Source organism: Cydia fagiglandana, chromosome Z, assembly GCF_963556715.1.
Source record: "Cydia fagiglandana chromosome Z, ilCydFagi1.1, whole genome shotgun sequence".
Classification (NCBI taxonomy): Eukaryota; Metazoa; Arthropoda; class Insecta; order Lepidoptera; family Tortricidae; genus Cydia; species Cydia fagiglandana.
This window is the reverse complement of record NC_085959.1, coordinates 10821370-10840589: the sequence shown is the minus strand read 5'-3', so window position 1 is coordinate 10840589 and position 19220 is coordinate 10821370. Positions and strand designations below refer to the sequence as shown.

Below are 19220 nucleotides of genomic sequence, written 5' to 3'. Positions count from 1 at the left end.
AAAATAAAAACTTTGTAAGCTATGAGTGCTCATAGTGTAAATAAGTTCGTAAACATACCTAATCGGCAATCGCAAGACCAAATTAAGAGGCCGTCCAAGCCACAAGAAATTGTGGCATACATTCCTACATATTTTATGTGTGTATTTATATCCATTTCGAGGTGGACAGTTTATTTTTTTAATTTAATGTGACTGATTCGAGTCAAATAACATGCACAATAAAACATGATTGCCTATTATGGATTGAGCTTTTAACTACTTGGTTTACATATACCTATGAACCTAAAGCATTTTTGTAAAAATAATAAGTCAGCCTATAGGTACGCGTCCGACTGCTGGGCACAGGCTTCCTCTCATGCGCAATAGGGATTGGGCTATAGTCCCCTCGCTAGCCCAATGCGGAATGGGGACTTCACATACACCTTTGAATTTCCTTTGAATTTCGAAGAGAATCTAAAGCTAATTTTTTACACTGACCCCTTACAGGAGGGATACATTTTTCGTTACATGAGACTCGAATAAGAAAAACGGAATATATATGTACTAGAGTCGTTAACTTTAATTGTATTGTCCAAAGAAGTGACCTTTTTATAAAATATGTTTGACCCTTAAAGGTTCTACTATATACTTACCTTTTATATACAAAACTGTTCATGTACAAAATAATGTGTGTCTTAAGGATAATTAAAATGGCGAAACAGGAGACATTGCTTGCATTTTAGGTAAGTTATATAATATCGCCTGTAAAGCATGAAGGTTATGGTTATATTTAAACAAAGTATGTTACTCCCGATTCGAACTTTAACATTCAAATATTACGTCGAGATACTGTATGGATGAATTAATCCATATCGTATCCAGACGTAATATTTGACATATTTTAAAGTTCGGGTCGTACGCCATAAATGTCTGTTATTAATTTTGCCCCAAAGGTTTTAAGCTGGTACATGAAAACAAGAGTCATTTATAGTTTAGCGTACTGCGGCCGCACTGCCTTTGCTGTCGGCTTTAAGGAGCCGGTGGTAGTACCTTTGTACGTGCTCCAAACGCAGTATAAGCAGACGGCTCGCACTGTGACGTACGACCTTTTATAAGTAAAGTGGAGTTGGCTCCGATCCTGTACGACTTTCACTTCCCCGCGCACCGCTCGCGCGCGTAAAAAACATTTACCTTGTGAACAAGACTATTAAACTTAGATACAGACGCGATCCTTAAGTGTAAAATTCGATTGTACCTTATCAAAAGCAAGTGCTGTAACATTGACACAATTTAATCGAGTTCGATTGCGACTTTGGGTAACGATCGGTATCAGAGTAAACAAAAATGTTTAACGACAATATATTTATAAAATTAAATACTTACTAGTTTTATTGAATTATATTTGAGTTATATAAAGTTAGAAAGGAAATTTATTAATATTTTAAATTACTAAAAACATAAACAGGAATATAAAACTAAAACTACAATTAAAATAACGAAAACTAAAATATAAAAATACCTATCAAAATTTGGTGCCTTCGGGAGGGTGCCCAACACACAGGCAGCGTTCCCGCGCTGGATTGCGATGGCAATTCTAGTTGTAACTACATTTGAAGGGTGTCTTTACAAAAGGGCTTATTTCTCTATTAAAACCATACAAAAATAAGCCCTCTTGTAATTACTCTCCGCATTTACGGTAACAATAAAATTCATATAGAGGCAACATCTTTATTGCAATTATTGAAGCGCTGGTGGCCTAGCGGTGAGAGCGTGCGACTTGCAATCTGGAGGTCGCGGGTTCAAACCCCGGCTCGTACCAAGAAGTTTTTCGGAACTTATGTACGAAATATCATTTGATATTTACCAGTCGCTTTTCGGTGAAGGAAAACATCGTGAGGAAACCGGACTAAATCCCAATAAGGCCTAGTTTACCCTCTGGGTTGGAAGGTCAGATGGCAGTCGCTTTCGTAAAAACTAGTGCCTACGTCAAATCATGGGATTAGTTGTCAAGCGGACCCCAGGCTCTCATGAGCCGTGGCGAAATGCCGGGATAACGCGAGGAAGAAGAAGAAGAAGATCTTTATTGCAATTATTGCAGATAAAATCAGAATTAGATAAAATCTTCATAAATGTAGGTACAGCTATGCAGGTCATAGGTACTGATTTTAATTAACTATGGGGTAATAACGGGTTGGATTATAGTAAAGATAAAAAACACAATAGGATTTTTTTTTATCCCATAGTGTACTTAGTGGGAAGGGATGGCCTTTCACCCAATAACCTATAGTTCGTTTTTTTGCATGAGAAAGAACTCCACAGAAGCAAGAGTGCAGTTTTTATTAGGCTCTTTAATTGTTAATAATTATTGAATTATCTAATGTAACATAGTCAATACATATAATTTACTTCAAATTATTACCGCTAAAAGTGCTGGATTTGGAACCACACGCTTACTTCTGCGAAGTTCTTTCTAATGCTAAAAAAAACGGACTATAGTTCATTTTAGATTCCATCAACTCTCAATAGTCCTTACACCCCGGTGGGTGCTACCTCTGCGTGCGTCCCATGACACGGGCAAGGGCAGCATCCGCTCGGTGTACCTCTTATTTCATTAAAATGTCAAAAGGCCCTCTACGTGTTGACTTCGGCTACGCGCAAGCACCACAAAGATCCAAAGTACCATTTTTCCGTGACAGGAAAGAAAGACAATAGACAATATTGGTTTATGGATTTTATAAAGATATATCAATATATAATCTATAGCGTATATACCTATATCATTAAAATCAAATGCCTATAACCATAATAACAAAATGCTCTACTTAATTAATCTCTTCTTTTTTATGGTTAATTAACTCATACTGTGACAGTTAAATTTATATTTGCTTATTTTAACTGCACGATTAACTAAATGTAACCTATATGAAACTATAATAAACAAGATATAGGTAGAGTTGTTTGATATTCGTATTTGGGCACGGTCTGTCGCTCTTACGTGTAATTAATAATTATCACGTTATTTGACGGCTTGTTTGCTTGTAATTACTTATAAGTTATGATTAGCGTGGTGACTAACTCACGGTATGCATTCAGTAGTGTGTGTACTAGACACAATTTATGTACTTAGTTATTTGACAAGTAGAAGATTAAATATGATATTTAGAAATCTACAAATTATTTACATAAATGGAAGTTTTTAAATTTAAAGGCTTTGAAAAAAGTTCTTATTTTACTTCTTCAATGATTGCAATTGAGACTAATCAAACGACACCACATACATTCAAATTATATTACTTGTTTATATAGACTTTGAAATAAAGTAAATAGAGTTATTTAGACGAAGAAAAGTCTTCAACGACTTTGATAGCATACGCAGTGCAAGTGTTAGTGTGTAGTTTGACGTATAAAATAACACTTGCACTGTGTGATGTGCTATCAAAATCGTTGCAGACATTTCTTGGTCTAACTCTATCAGCTTACATCAAAAGAGGTAAACAAAAAGTATTTAATTTTAAGGGACATTCCATTTCTGACCGCAGCTGCACTACTATAGTTCGTTTTTTTAGCATAAGAAAGAACTTCGCAGAAGTAAGCTTGTGGTTCCAAATCCGGCACTTTTAGCGGTAATAACTTGAAGTAAATTATATGTATTGACCGTGCTACATTAGATAATTCGATAATTATTAACAATTAAAGAGCCTGATAAAAACTGTGCGCTTACTTCTGTGGAGTTCTTTCTAATGCTAAAAGAAACGAAACTTATAGTACGAACGCGTCGGTGTTATTGTCAATTTCCATAGTAAAATGAATGGTAGTGCTGCTGTCGTTGGAAATGGACTGTCGAAAGGAGTAATATCAAATCTTGAATTCATATCGCTGGAGGCACCCATTTATTTACATTCACAAAGTCTCAAGTGTCTCAACTGTCTTTAAGGCCTGTCGGCACTTGTGATGTCTACCGTGACTGAAATACAGTAATAAAACTCGTGTCAGTATTTTTTGTCTCTTAACGGATTCTTCAAATGATCGTATCAATTAGTGGACCGAGCAATTTATTTAGGTGACGTCATTCATCGTTAAGACTGTATAATCTCTGAGATACATTAGCAAAGATTTTTTTGCTAGCAATTCATTAGCTCATGTGCTGGCGTTTAACATTATCTAAACGGGATGAGTGAGATAGAAAACAGCAATACATATTATGGGCCTATAATGTTTCTCCTTTAACAGAAAAAGTGTTGTTATATTTCCCAATGTGTGGCTACGAGTGCTGTGGATATTTTTTGAAATCAGGTAAAGTATGGTGGACTAAGACTATACCGGGATAAGACTATCACTTGTATGGAATCCTAATAATGTTAAAAATCTTACCCCACCTTCCCGTAAATGGAAAATGATACTAAAACAATTACAATGAGATTTTAAACTTACATCCGGGTGTGGCCTGTAATATGAGCAAAAAATTTAACTGTAGGCTGTACTCCTCATACTGATCAACATTTGTTCAGCGAATTTTAAAAATAACTTGTGGTTTGATTTTTAATACAGTTTAAAGTTTATTCTAAGACGCAATGTATTGCGAATTTTGTTATGTTTAAGGTGTGACAAGTAACGTCAATCACAATGATATGGCGTAGGGATGGCGTCCATTGAAGATAATATTTATTTTGTATGAAAAATAGGGAGTCTAAATACTTCATAATTTTTAAAAGTTGTTGAACAAAAGTGTCACCGTTTGACGAGTACAATCTATGTTTAAATTATTTGCTCGTGTTACAGGCCACACACGGTATAACGGTATGTCAACCCGTTAAGGCCCATAGAATTTTTTTGAGCGAAAGTTGACGTCAGCGACATCGCATATCGCACGTCACACAACCGGGGGTTTCACGTCACTTCAACATGCGTAACATTTCAATTAAGTAGTAGTAATATAGAAACACTTAATATCTGTTGACACAATTTTAATGATAACATTCGGTTGACAAATTAACGACCACGGTATTGTTTCAACTATCAACTTCACATTGCAGTAGGTTATATCATTATTTTTTCTGAATAAAATGAAAGGCGTGTTTCTCTTTAATCTTTAAAAGGTACAAGGTCATTGTGATCGGAATAAATTCCCATCTAATTTGAATGTAGGGGTCATCCATTACTTACATCACACGTTTAGGGGAAGGAAGAGGGTCAGGTCAAGAAAATGTGACATGTTGTGACAAGGGGGAAGGGGGAGTCGCAAACTTTGTGACGTCACTTTAACTTCATCAGCAACCGAAAATGTATTTAAAATATCGCTTTACAGTTAAATAGTAAGTTTCTGGAATGATAATCGTTTTTATTCGTTTAGTTTTCTTTCTGAATCAGTTATGTGTTATAAAATTACTAATATTTCTTTTTCCAAAATATTTTGACTCAATATTAATAATAGGTACTTAATTCGATTCGCCGATTGCGTTGAAAAACTGTGACGTCACACTAGGGAGGGGGGGGGGGGCTGGGTTGTCAAATGTGATCAAGTGTGACAAGGAGGGGTCAAACAACCTAGAAATTCGTGTGACGTAGTTAATGGATGACCCCTTAGAATGCTTAGATGATGATAATTACCTATAATATAATTTTGATTTAGAGACCAAAATGCATTGGCTAAATCAATGTCTACTTTTCGCAAATAATTAGGTGGACAACTTAGGTACCATACGCAATATAATAATATATCGCCGGACGCAAATTATTTCCGTTTTTTGTAACACCTCGAATCTTGAATGTTCCAACAGAACGGACGTCAGTTCACCCGAGTTTTTGTAGACTACGCCGTTTTCCCACGGGCTGAAAATAATGCGATTGTTTAATCTGACAGTTGTAAAGTCAATTTGGTGGAATCTCCAAACGCATTATATGCGTGTATATTATGTATATTATACGTCCCATTAATTTAAGCGTCTAATGTAGTAGTAAGTATCTAGAATGAGATAAATTGACGTTTGTAGATGTACATAAACATATGAAATGAGTTTACCGCTAGAAGTCTTAAACGTGCCGTAGGTTCAGAGATTTTTTGCAAAATTGCAACGTACTGGTGCTAGACGCGGTCCCAGTGTCATCTCATCTTGAAACTTAAGTCACTTTCAATAGAGGCGACAGCAAGATGTCATCTATTGGGCATTTACATGTCGAGCACTAGTAAGTTTACCCTACGGTTGGCAAAAATTAATTAGCAATCTAGAGGATTTTCTCTAGTGACTTCATCGATTAGAATAATGATTTTTTTACCATCGCTCGATTGAAAGAAATCTAGAACGTCTAACCCGCACTTTACATTTTTTTTAACAATTTATGCACAAATAGCACGTAAATCTGGGTAATTTTTTTTTTTGAAGGAACTCACTAATTACTTTTTTGTTACAATTTACAACAAATTAAAATTCAAAAATATAGTATCTGCTACGGTCCCGGGCACGCGTATCCATCTCGTTCACGCTGACGCTCAGTTTGTTTTCACGATGTGCTTTTCACGTAACGTTCATAAAACACTTAATGTTCCCTATTTTTTTGAGCTGTAATATCTTAGTAGAAATTTAATAGCGTAGGTAGTGGTCAAGTAAGTGGTAAGAGGATATGTGTTTATATTCTTAATCTTATTAAATTAATCTATAATTTCTTTGGATATTCGCAAAATTATGTTTAATAATAAATACTTACATGGATTAAAATGGTTTTATATTAATTACTACTAAATCTTGTAATTATTGAGAAGTTCATAGCCTTGAGGTCCACGAAAGCTACCGATATAACTCGTATAGTGTATTATTTTTTATTTTTAAATAGGTCCAAAAGAAACCTTAGATATTTTCTGCATAGATTTGCTATTTTATTCACGTTTTATGTAAAGACAAACACGCAAGGACGCAGTTTTCCTCGGCGTTTCTCTGTAAAAACCTTCCAGTTCAATTACGCGTAAATTTACTATCGGAAGATGAAAGATTATGACACCGTGTTTTGTTGTAATATTTTTTTATTGTTGAACTTGTAAAAATGGTGAATCGACAATTGTTCATAGAAGACAATTGGTGATAATGGTTTGAAAAGCTGAAAATAATAACATTGCGTCTCTAAAGGAAGATTTTTTATAACACGATTGTGGCAAATAGTCGTAAACGCGCATCTAAAAGAGTTATATTTGGTAATCTACCTAGCAAATTAGTAGCAACTTTATGTGAAACTCAAAAGTATTGTGAGTGAGAGCTAAACAGGTGTCAAACGCTAACCGTAGGTACACTCGTCTTTAACATATTCATATTGTTTTAGTACATATTTCGGTTATCCTTTTGTTCGCACTTTCGCTGCCATTCGGGTCAAGTTTAAACACTCGACCGACATTACTTTTTAGCGACAATGAGAGAATGTTAAAGTCAATATGAAAACTTTAAACAAAACATTTTCACATCACCAGGCGTGATTTCGTCGCTTTGCTATAGGTAGCTAAAAGTACATCCGTTCCACACCAATTTTGGGGTTTGCCATAAGCCGCGCGTGGCCCTGTTGCCACCTAGCGGCCATATCTGTGCTGATCGTAACAGACGCGTTTTGTTAGAGAGTGAGTCTTCTGTACCTAGTACTATTAGTTAGTTATTCTGTGACATCACCTAATAGTAAAAGGTCGCCACTTGCCCAATGACTTAAAAACGGTTAATAACATGAAAACCGTTTTTATGGCGTGTCTAGAAATGTAGTAGACACCATAAATCGTGTGAATTAATGCTATGCAAATGCTCTAGCTGTCCTTATACAGGTCATGCTTAAGGATAAAGCATAAGAAATACATAAATCATAAGTTTAAATAAATGCTCAAGATACCTTAAATAAAGGCAACCGTCGTCCCTGGCCATATCAGAAATAAGTCGTGAACACAAGATGAAACAAATAGTCCACGCTTTGTTTCTATTTTTTCTTCTCGAAAATTAATTACGTCCATCGATTGTGAGCCGTGTGCGCAAAATAATGGCATTAACGAAGTTTATTGTTCTTGGTAATTAGGGATGACCCCACGCCGCAAATAATCTCGGGTTTTTATTACCTCAGGCTTTTTACGGCCGCAATTTGGTTATGTACAAAACACAACTACAATTATTTAAACTAGCCTGACTGACTTAACTATTTATTTGCTGTGATGGGCTTGTGCATAGGTACAGTCTTGCTCCGTGATTCTTGAACCATTAAGGTCCTAGCAAATTAGTTCTTCAATACTTACGGTATGGAATGTCCAATTGTCCAATTTAGCTAGAACCCTAAATGGCTCAACAATCACGGAGCGTGGCTGTACATTGGCCCAGTGCAAACGGCCCTTTAATTTGGTAAATTAGTTAAATATTCAATTAAAATTAATTGAAAAATTTAAAACTTAACGATGTCAAACTTCAGGCAAAATCAAAAGATATGTAAGCGACTGGTTTTTTCCTGCGGGCCTATGATGGTCGAACAATTTCTGACACTAGTAATCTACTCGTACTAGTGTGGACCTACCTTTGGAGGCTTTATGTTGTACGTGTAGGACCCTTGATGGATGAGTTATCGACATAGTAAGCGCGATCAGCCGATCATAAAAATCTTATCAAGCTTTTTTAGTTTGATAAGATTTTATGCATACATACCTATGAGGAAATAGGCTCCTACTTCCTACTATAGATTAAGATTTTAGATTTAGATAATTATAGTTACAGCTTATTGGGTACGTACATAAAGGCCAAATAGACATACAACATAGTATTAAGTAGCTAGTAGAGCTTCGAATTCAAACTTAAAACTTGTTGAGAGCTGTTTGGCGAGGTAGGCGAAGCGTAAAATTAAATACAGTATTAACCCGCCAAGAAATACGCAGACACTTGTTATGCGCGCGAACTTTTTGTCACAACGGAAATCTTTACAAAAACGTGTCCTATTCGTATTATATTCTACCTTTTATAATAAGGGAAAAATACAGACCTGCCCTAAATGATTTTCAGTAATACTTTTGTAGGTATACTTAAGTATAGTTTAGGTATACAAGACACAATTTTTATTCCTGATTTTATTAAAATACTGAGAACTCCGTAATTTAAAATTTATAATAAAAATAAGAAATACATAGAACTCCTTTTTTCCTGTCTTTGTTTTTCAGTTCGGAAAAACAAAGACAGAAAAAAAGACTAATTACAGTTAAAAAGAAAACTTACCTACAATACAAAGTACCTAGGAACATATTTCGATTAATGTTTGGTGATTTCAAACTTCATAATCATACCTTACTTTACCGGCTGATGGCGGGCGTGTGAAACGAATGACGTTCTTATCGCCGTTGTGACGTGGACTGCGAGCTTTTTCTGACCGGCAAGAACTATTGGCGGCATAAAATAAATAATATCTGGAAGACCGAGCTTGGCTCGTAAAACATATAAAAACTCAAAAATTCGGCCCCGAAAACCCCCATACACCAAATTCCATCAAAATCGTTAGAGCCGTTTCCGAGATCGCCGAAATATGTATATATATAAATATATATATATTTATATATATATATATATATAAATATACAAGAATTGCTCGTTTAAAGGTACGTATTAGATAGATTGTGATACCCTTACACTGCTTTAACATCAGAGTTAAGCTTTGTTTCCATACAAATTATCCAAGCTGAGCTACGAAGCTATGAAAGTGTCACTTGAGTATACATGGTACTCATGGTAGCTTTGACGGAAAATGCAGCTAATATTCTGGGTTCGCTTGATTATTAGGTACACTCCACAGGGATAACGGGCGAGAGGTGTCCACGTGCTGCAAAGTTTATTTTTTAGGGTTCCGTACCTCAAAAGGAAAAAAACGGAACCCTTATAGGATCACTCGTGCGTCTGTCTGTCTGTCTGTCTGTCCGTCTGTCACAGCCTATTTCCTCCGAAACTACTGGACCAATTAAGTTGAAATTTGGTACACATATGTAAGTTTGTGACCCAAAGAGGGACATGTAACGTAAACAAATGAATTTTATACATGGGGGCCACTTTTGGGGGGCAAATGAGAAAATCAAAAAATAAAGTTTTTCTAACTATATCGTGTTACATATCAAATGATAGAGCTCAATGTGAGAATCTCAAAATTTTTTTTTTATAATTTTAGAATAAACAGTTTAGAAGTAATTCAAGAAAATAGGCAAGAAATGACCATTCTCCCCCCCGCCCTTCCCCCTTTATCGCCGAAACTACTGGGTCTAAAATTTTGAAAAAAATACATAAAATAGGTCTTTACCTATAGATGACAGAAAAACCTATTATAAATATGTAGTCAAGCGTGAGTCGGACCAAGTACTTAGTTTTTGATCCGACCCCTACAGGTTTTTTAAAGGCAATTCACTCGCGTTTCACATATATAAAAAATATATTGGTAAAAATTTAGTAATGTACGGAACCCTTGAAACGCGAGTCCGACTCGCACTTGGCCGGTTTTTTTATTTTATTATAGGTGCTTGAACCCGCTACCGTCCCTAACAAGCCTAACAGTCTTCTCTTCTCCTTGGCCTACAAGTTGTCAAATATTTGTTCAGTACCTATACAAACATTTTTGGCCAAACTATTTGGATGTAATGACACTATTCGATGTTGACATATAAACAACATTCCATTAATAGCCGTATGCCGTATTATTCTCGAGAAGGCTACAGGAGCCTGATTTAAATTGTTTTGATGATTACACGCGAAACTACAACCAACCTATACCTTAGGCATATTATAACTAAATGACAACCAATGTCATGTTTTTGAACCGTAAATAGTCATAGTGGACATATGGCCTCCAAATTGCGCGAAATTAAAAACAGCAAATGACTTAAAACTACTTTGCGCCCCTGTTGTGTAATTAGTATAAAAATGATGCTATATCACAATCGCTTAGGGGTCATCCATTAATTACGTCACACGTTTAGGGGGAGGGAGGGGGTCAAGAAAATGTGACATATTGTGACATGGGGGAGGGGGGAGATACAAACTTTGTGACGTCACTTTAACTTCATCAGTAACTGAAAATTTATTTAAATTATTTAGTTCGCTGTACATTTAAATAACAAGTTTTTAAAACGAAAATAGTTTTTAATCGTTTAATTTTCTTTCCTAAGCAGTTTTGGGTTATAAAATTACTAATATTTATATCGTCAAAAATATTTTGATAAAAGTGACGTCACACTAGGGGGGGAGGGGTTTGCCAAATGTGACCAAGTGTGACAAGGGGGGGGAGGGGTCAAAAAACCTAGAAATTGGTGTGACGTAATTAATGGATGACCCCTTAGAACAAATGGATCGTGAAGTACAAACTCGTACTTATTTAATCTCGCGTAAAATATGACACAACAAAACATACATTAATCTAAATATATGTATACCAAAGACGGTTTTAACTATTTTATTATTATACTAATACAAAATATAGCCTGTATATAAAAACATTTTTTATTGTAAAATGAAAACTAAATATTTTATATTAAGTGGTAAAAAATTGTGTTGACTATTACGGGGTTAGGTATAAAAGTGAATAGTTTGGTGAATGAGTGAATTTTCATGCGGAACGATTGCTTGAAGACTTAGGTTAAGTTAGTTTAGTTTAGCTTAGGTTATGTTGTAGGTATGTAGCGTACAAACCGTACAATGCGGTAATAAATTAAAACAATTAACATCCATTCACCTAGACACGTAGGTGTCTCTCGTACATACCTCCCTAAACCTTTGCCTGAAACTCTGCACGTGTTTATTTTGTTCTTATATTTAGGTACGGATTGTTGCTTATCTCTTAACGCTTGTTTTCTAGAATTGCGTAAACATGTCAAGTAATATAGTAATATATAAATAGTTTAAAGATGACCGGAAGAAGAGCAGTAGGTATAAATAAAACATATTATGTAGGAGATCAGAAGCGGAACTGAGGTGATTGCTATGACGATGACGCATGGTTTTCCGGACTCGTTGACTGCATACTCGGACACATGCCATACGATGGGGGGGGGGGGGGGGGGAGGTCCATACGATGCAACTGTAAACGCTGGAAGCATCCAAAATTCTTCCCATCCACACTTATTTCTACAGGCCGGTGATTTAATTGATACCTACTACCTACCTGACCTGGACTTTCGTGAAATAAAAATGCACATATTTATATTTGCATTAGCGCGAATGAATAAATCTGATTGATAAATTATTAGGTAGGTACATCATGACTAAACCTGACAAAATAAAATGTTTTGGGTGTTTTGAAAGGAATATGGAGAGCAATCCAGTACCGCCTGCTCCATACTCAGAAACATTATCAGATCAAAAGAAAAGGGGATAATTCCCGACTTGACTATTTTTCCCTTTAAAATACAGACTTAAGGATGACGCACGTTAGACCGGGCCTTGTCCGGGCCGGAGCTTCCGAAGCATCGTGTTCTATGGAAAGCAGCACGTGATCGCCTGTCATGTCATAGAAAATTAAGCGTCGGAAGCGCCGGCCCGGAGACGGCCCGTTCAAACGTGAGTCATCCTTTAGCCGAAAAACTAAATGCGTTACCTATAAAATGCAAGTTGCAAATGTAAACATTGCCAGTACAATCGTTGCTCTCTGCTACAAATGTCACCCGCAATGTAGTAAATATAAATCACCTGAATTAACTGAAGCATGACGAATATCACACGTGACGTTCTCCACTCGACATTGTGCGTTTCGCCTTGGTTGGCGACACTTTGCTCTAGGCCCTCAGATCACTCGCCCACTATGTAAATACGGCCACCACTTATTGGCTATGTCACACTAATATACTCAGACTCACAGGCCTATTCGGATTTCGAGATAATCACAAGATCTAGAGACGATTTAGAGATCAACTAGATCTACATTAGATATTGACTAGATGTGACTTGCATATCTAAGTCATAACTTGTCGAAATCGTTCAAGAGGACCTCCAGAATCGCGGAAACGTCAAAATTGACATATCTATCTTACAAATATCTTTAAATTATCCATATCGTAAGTTGTTGAAGTCTAGTAGAAATCTAATTCATTTTCCGAATCGAGCCGTTAGTGTGAAAGCGCAATCGCATATTTATTTCAGTTATTTACTGTAAGCGGTTCAGTTAGGAGAAAGGTATTTCCGTGTGACGACCAAACTCCAAAGTGTGTGAATAAGTACCGAAGTCAATTTCATTTACTGTAACAAATGTCGCTTACGGACTTTATTATTCAATTAGTTTGTTTACATCACATTACCAACTACTATAAATAAGGTTTTACAAAATATCAAACCAAATCAGATTCAAATTAATGTTATTAAATATTAAGCATCCAAAATCATCATTTAAATCGTAGGAGTAAAATGTAATTGGGGACTTTATTGAGACAAAAAATACAAACTAAACAATAATAAAACTAAACTACATTGAATATAAAACTTAAAATAATCATATAAATAGACTTATAAATAAACTTATAAATAAAAAACTGATATGCTCATAACGAGTAAAATCTACTTCCAATTTTTTCTAAATATTTATTCTGTAGGTAATGTGTAGGGTTATATTTATCGAGTATACAGATATAACTGGGGCCGACCCTAATTAAACAAATAAGGAAATCATCATTTAAAAGTACCTACCAGCAAACATAAGAAAACAACTCAAATTTTGCATTTGATTACTTTGCTTTACATGTGAATTACTGATAGCAAAGTGCAACTGGTGTGGTGAAAACAAATACACAAGAGATGCGAGACTGACCCTGCAATTCTTTGCAAGCCCGTCAATAAAGCAAACATAAAGTGAAATTGAAATGTAAGGCCGATGTTATTAGTGCTATCATAGCGTGTCAAACAAAATGTACTTGCGCCTCTACGGACCTTAGGAGATAAAAAAATATACTAAATTGTCGTGAGAAATAAAACAGGATCCTTAGAGCATTTTATGACCTATCAGCGATTATGTTTGTGCGGCGAATTAACACGGTAGTCACCGGCCATTGTGATAACCATCGCATAAATATTTTATGGTTGTAGTTAATGTACGATTGATTGCTTAAGGTCGAGAACCAAGGACAAACTTAGTGCCGTACTTGTTCCGTTAATGGGTTTAACTTCATTAATATACAGATTTATTTATTTCATAATATTCAACTACAATGTACATTATTATACCTTTTTTTCTTTATTTATCTTTCTTCTTAGGCTAGGTCATTTATAATATGAATATAAAAGTAAAAATTAAAATATTACAAAACAATAAAAAATACATATAAACACATTATAAAAAACCTAACCTAGGGTGCCGCCGGCAGCGGGGCAGGGCCCTAGCTGCCGGAGGTCAGGGCCGCAGAGTGAGGAACCGACGTACTATACGCGCCGTGTCCAAAATTACCGCCTTCTGCATCAGACCCTTGATCCAGCCACCCAGCGAGAGTCTCTCTAGGTGTTGGTCGAGACTCTTCGCTATGAGACCGTTCGCTGACACGACTATCGGAACAATGATCGTCGAGTCAACATCCCACATGGCGGTAATCTCATGAGCTAAGTCTAGGTTATTATTATACCTTTTTTTTTACCTTTTATTATTAGTCTATACTAATCTATACGAATTTACAATGCCAAATTATTACAAAGGAAAACGTCATGGTTACATAGAGATAAAGATAACACATAATTAACACCTAATTATCAAAATAGTTACGGGCCAATAGAAAAGTGGAATAAAGTTAGACTTATATTCAAGACTTGAAGTAGCAGTAGGTACCTACTGTTAAATCCGCTACTTGGCGCTAGATGTCGACTACGAAAATAATAAGGCCCACATGCACCATTCAACTAACCCGGGGTTATGCGGTTAAAATATTAACCTAGTGTCAAATTGTATGGTAAGGGGTGGTGCACAAATCACGCGAGGTGTTTTCGGCTATTCTTTGACCCCCCCTCCCCCTTGGTGACATTTGGTGAGGTTTTTGGCTACCCCCCTCCCCCCACACAACCCCACGTGTATTTTTTTGAAATTTTTTCATACGACCTAATTTTAAGATAAATAGTCTTGTATATAGAAAATCGTGTTTATATTTTCGTCAAATAGACTCTCTATTTTGCAGAGTGAAGATCTATGTTTAAAGAAACCAAGAAAAAGTATCTACTTATGTGGTAGGTTTTTTTTTCTTAGTTTCGTTCACTGTAGAAAAATACACGTGAGGTTTCCTTTATACCCCCCTCCCCCAACGTGATCTATCGTGATTTTTTCGTGACCCCCCTCCCCCCATTGGACCTCGTGTGATTTGTGCACAAGCCCTAACCATGGCAACTCCTGGTTTAACCGGTTAACCCCGGGTTAGAGGAATGATGTACCTACAGAGTGAGCACTAGGCTTATTTATTTCTCTATGACCATGCCTACGAAGCAGGAGGTCCCGGGTACAAATCCTGTTAAGAGCATATATTTGTGTCAATTGTGTCTCATAAGAGATATTCATGTTTTCTATAATAAGTATTTAAATATTTATCTAATATATCAATCTATTATACCTATTTATTATAGTACCTACCAACAAACATAAGCCTTTTGGAGCTTACTGTGGGTCTAGGTTAAACATAATATTCCTAGACTAGACCTAGCCCTACAGCAAGCTCAAAAAGGGTCCTTAATATTAATTAGGTAATTATTTATTTATTATCCCATTCTGTTTTTTTACACGACTGTCTGACTTGGATTCCGCCCAGCCCAGCAATGTAATCATACGTTTTGGGAGTAGGTAGGTACTATCAAGTATATCCCACCAAAAACATTCTGTAAAAAACTAGCCAAGTCTCGATGGAGCTGCTTGTTTATCTCTAAAAAGTAATGAAATCTAGACAAAGTCGTGCCAAGTCTAAGGTTCCTTACTGCGATTTCTTTATTATTATAGTTAATGTTGTGTGACTTGGCCGTTGAAGGGTACACAAGGGTACAAAACCAGGTGCTCCATGACACCATTGCACCAATCTGCCATTGCACCAAAAAGAAGTGTTTGTTTCAGGCTCGCCCATACATAAGTATTATTGAAATACACAGCTTTATCAAGTCACAATTGACTGGTTATTGAATCAACGTTTTCCAAGTGGCAATTTTCCATCGTCAATGGGTAGCGGTTCTGGCGACAGATTGGTGCAATGGTGTCATGGAGCACCTGGTTTTGTACCCTTGTGTACCCTTCAACGGCCAAGTCACACAACATTAACTATAATAATAAAGAAATCGCAGTAAGGAACCTTAGACTTGGCACGACTTTGTCTAGATTTCATTACTTTTTAGAGATAAACAAGCAGCTCCATCGAGACTTGGCTAGTTTTTTACAGAATGTTTTTGGTGGGATTTCACTTCTTTTTGTAGAAACGTGGGCATATTGATTTATTTTATTAGATTTTCTTATTTAACACATTTTTTTTCTTTTTAGGAGTAGTTTTTTTATTATTACAAATCTTTCTTTTCTTTTTTTCCGGTTCTGATTCTTGTACAGTAGCAACAGTTTTTCGTATTGCCCATTCATTAAATCTAATAATTAAATAATAATCAGTAATCCGTCACTAATCATCATAATGACTTGGCAATCGCACATAATGCTTTACTCGTACCGTACTCGTAAATATGTGTAATGCTCAAACTGCAATTAGCGCTAGCGTTATGTTCAATTAGAATTATTTTTAATAGGTGACGATGATCCTTTTGTCATTATGCAGCCGTGCGATGGCCAAGTCATTATACGTATTACAAATTAAAGATATCTTATTGATACGGTTTTAACACCCCCTGGCACTGATTAAAATAACCGACTTGGTTTCACATTACATCTCAAAACTTTTTTGTAGTAAAATCGTTGCGAGACTTGCACCTTTTTACATGTAATGTTTTTGATGGGATCTCATCTCTTTTTGTAGGCAGTCCTTCTTTTCGGGTACTCATACCCATACTATGTATACACATATCATAACTAAACATATCTTCATTCATACTCACATCGTACATCGTAGTGTACCTTTACTTTACCTACTATTTGTAGGAACTGCAACAGTAACTTTGTAATATCATATATTTATATGGGATTACAAACTTACTTATGCAGTTCTTAGATCTTTAAAACGTGACTGATATTGCAATATTTTTAGGTTTTCCCTTTATGTGGCCATTAAACCCTAACTCTGTACCAAATTTCAGCTCTCTGAGTTTATGGGAAGTACTAGTTCTATTCTGATGATCATGAGTGAGTTTCATAAATGCGAAACTTTGCTTTCGCTTAACTTCGGAACTAAATGACCTACAGACTTGAAATTTTGGATTTTAAGTATGTGATTATAGCTTACTGGATGACCAAAATTTCTGCGTTCTGGTCTTATCCAGAGGTTCTCAAATAGGGGCCTGAAAATGCGGCGAAATGGTTCCAGTAAAGGATGGTACGGCAGTGTTTGCTTCGCGCTCGACTTGGCGGGGGCACTGCCGTGCCCCCCGATTTAAAGCTTTTCACACTCTTTTAGTGGGTAAAAGTGTGCAATATAGGTAATGTTCTTGAAGAACCGTCATTGTGTTATTTCCATTTTAAGTCCATAGCATCTTGTATTACAATACACACATTTATAGAAACATAAAAACAATTACTTTAGGATTTTCCAGAAAAATAAACTAATCTAGTTTTCTTGAAACAATTTTCAACGCTTTACAATAAAACCTACTCATTTCATCACATTTCGTAATAATTTAACTACTTCGAGAAATTTATAGTTGTTTTATGGTTTCTGCGTCGTGATATCCTATACGAGTAGGTATTCGTTTATTTACATTTGAGTAAACCAGCAGGTCTTACCGTGTAAATATTAACCACCGTGTTAATGTTTAATTATTTTACCATCAAAAATTTAATAATAAAAGCTGTGCGTCAATCATTCTTACTATTACTATGATGGTGCCATCTATTGAGATCTCTGACTCTGACCCACATATTTAATTTGGCTTACCCATTGATCTTTGCTCAGCATAGTAACTAAGGTCATCTAGTGAGCGCTTTGAGTGATGGAAAAATAATGACGAGTTTTAACGCACTTGTCAAAATACATGGGTATGTATTTAAACAAGCCCGTATACTCTCTGATTATGAATTGCATACTGTACATACTTACTGTGTTGCCAATGGGTTTTTCATAATGATTCATAGTGACATAAAGTCTTTAACCAACTGTCTACACCTGAATTGATAGACAGGTATTTGGAATATCAATATGATATTTTAGAGGAGAGAGCAGAGGAATATTTGTCTGACCATATTGTTTCAATGACTAATCAGTTAAATACTTTTTGGCGGCTATTCTGCATTTCGTTTCGGTGTGATTGTTAACATTGCAAGGCTTAGTCAACAGTTAGGACATGTTTCGATGAGTAAATAATAGCCTGCAGATTACGAAGTAAAACTAATAGATTATTACCGTTAAAAAGTGATAAGTTAACCAAATGATAAGTATTGTTTGACAACCAATCTATTGGCACGTAGGTGGGGTAGCTCTTATTCCGTATGTATAGTGAAATATTTCTTTTTTGCTTTTATTACTAAGTAGGGAATATTTATGCTTCTGCGAATATATATATCATTATATTTGAAATAATATCAGGTACATGTATTATAATTATTTACATATGGTAACAATGTCACACGGTAATCGGTATACATTTGGTCACTTTGGCGGTCGCTATCTATTTGATGCTGACTGTACAGTCGCCATCAGATATATCGGACCGGCCAAGGTGCTCACAAATATCTGAGCACGCCTCTATTGTCAAGGCGTTAGAGTGCTTGTTCAGATATTGTGAACACCTTGGCCGCTCCGATATATCTGATGGCGACTGTACAAGGGCCTACATTATTAATTTATCACACGGTATGAGTAAGTAAAATTATTATTTTAGTGGTTAACCCGCTGTGCGAATTAGCTACACTATATTCAGAAATTTATTTAAACATTAACCCCCTTATTTATAAACGCGCTACAAACCTCAATTAGCTAATTAATAATCGTTTGCCCTTATCTGCCATTTTTACTTACTATTTGTTAGAAAGGGATAAAACATAATTTAACGCGCGCGCGGCGCGTAAAGTTTTATGAATAAGGGGGTTAGTATGTATAAATCTAGACACATCTATTAGTGCCACTTGCACCATTCCACTAGCCCGGAGTTAACCGGTTAAACCTGGCGTTACCATGG

At 35.9% G+C, this 19220-nt stretch overlaps 1 protein-coding gene across 2 annotated transcripts in view; it reads left to right on the top strand.

Moving 5' to 3' along the window:
• The window catches only part of LOC134678311 (UNC93-like protein), a 118176-nt gene that overhangs the window by 43633 nt on the left and 55323 nt on the right, over positions 1-19220 (top strand). The gene's annotated exons all lie outside the window — the stretch shown is intronic.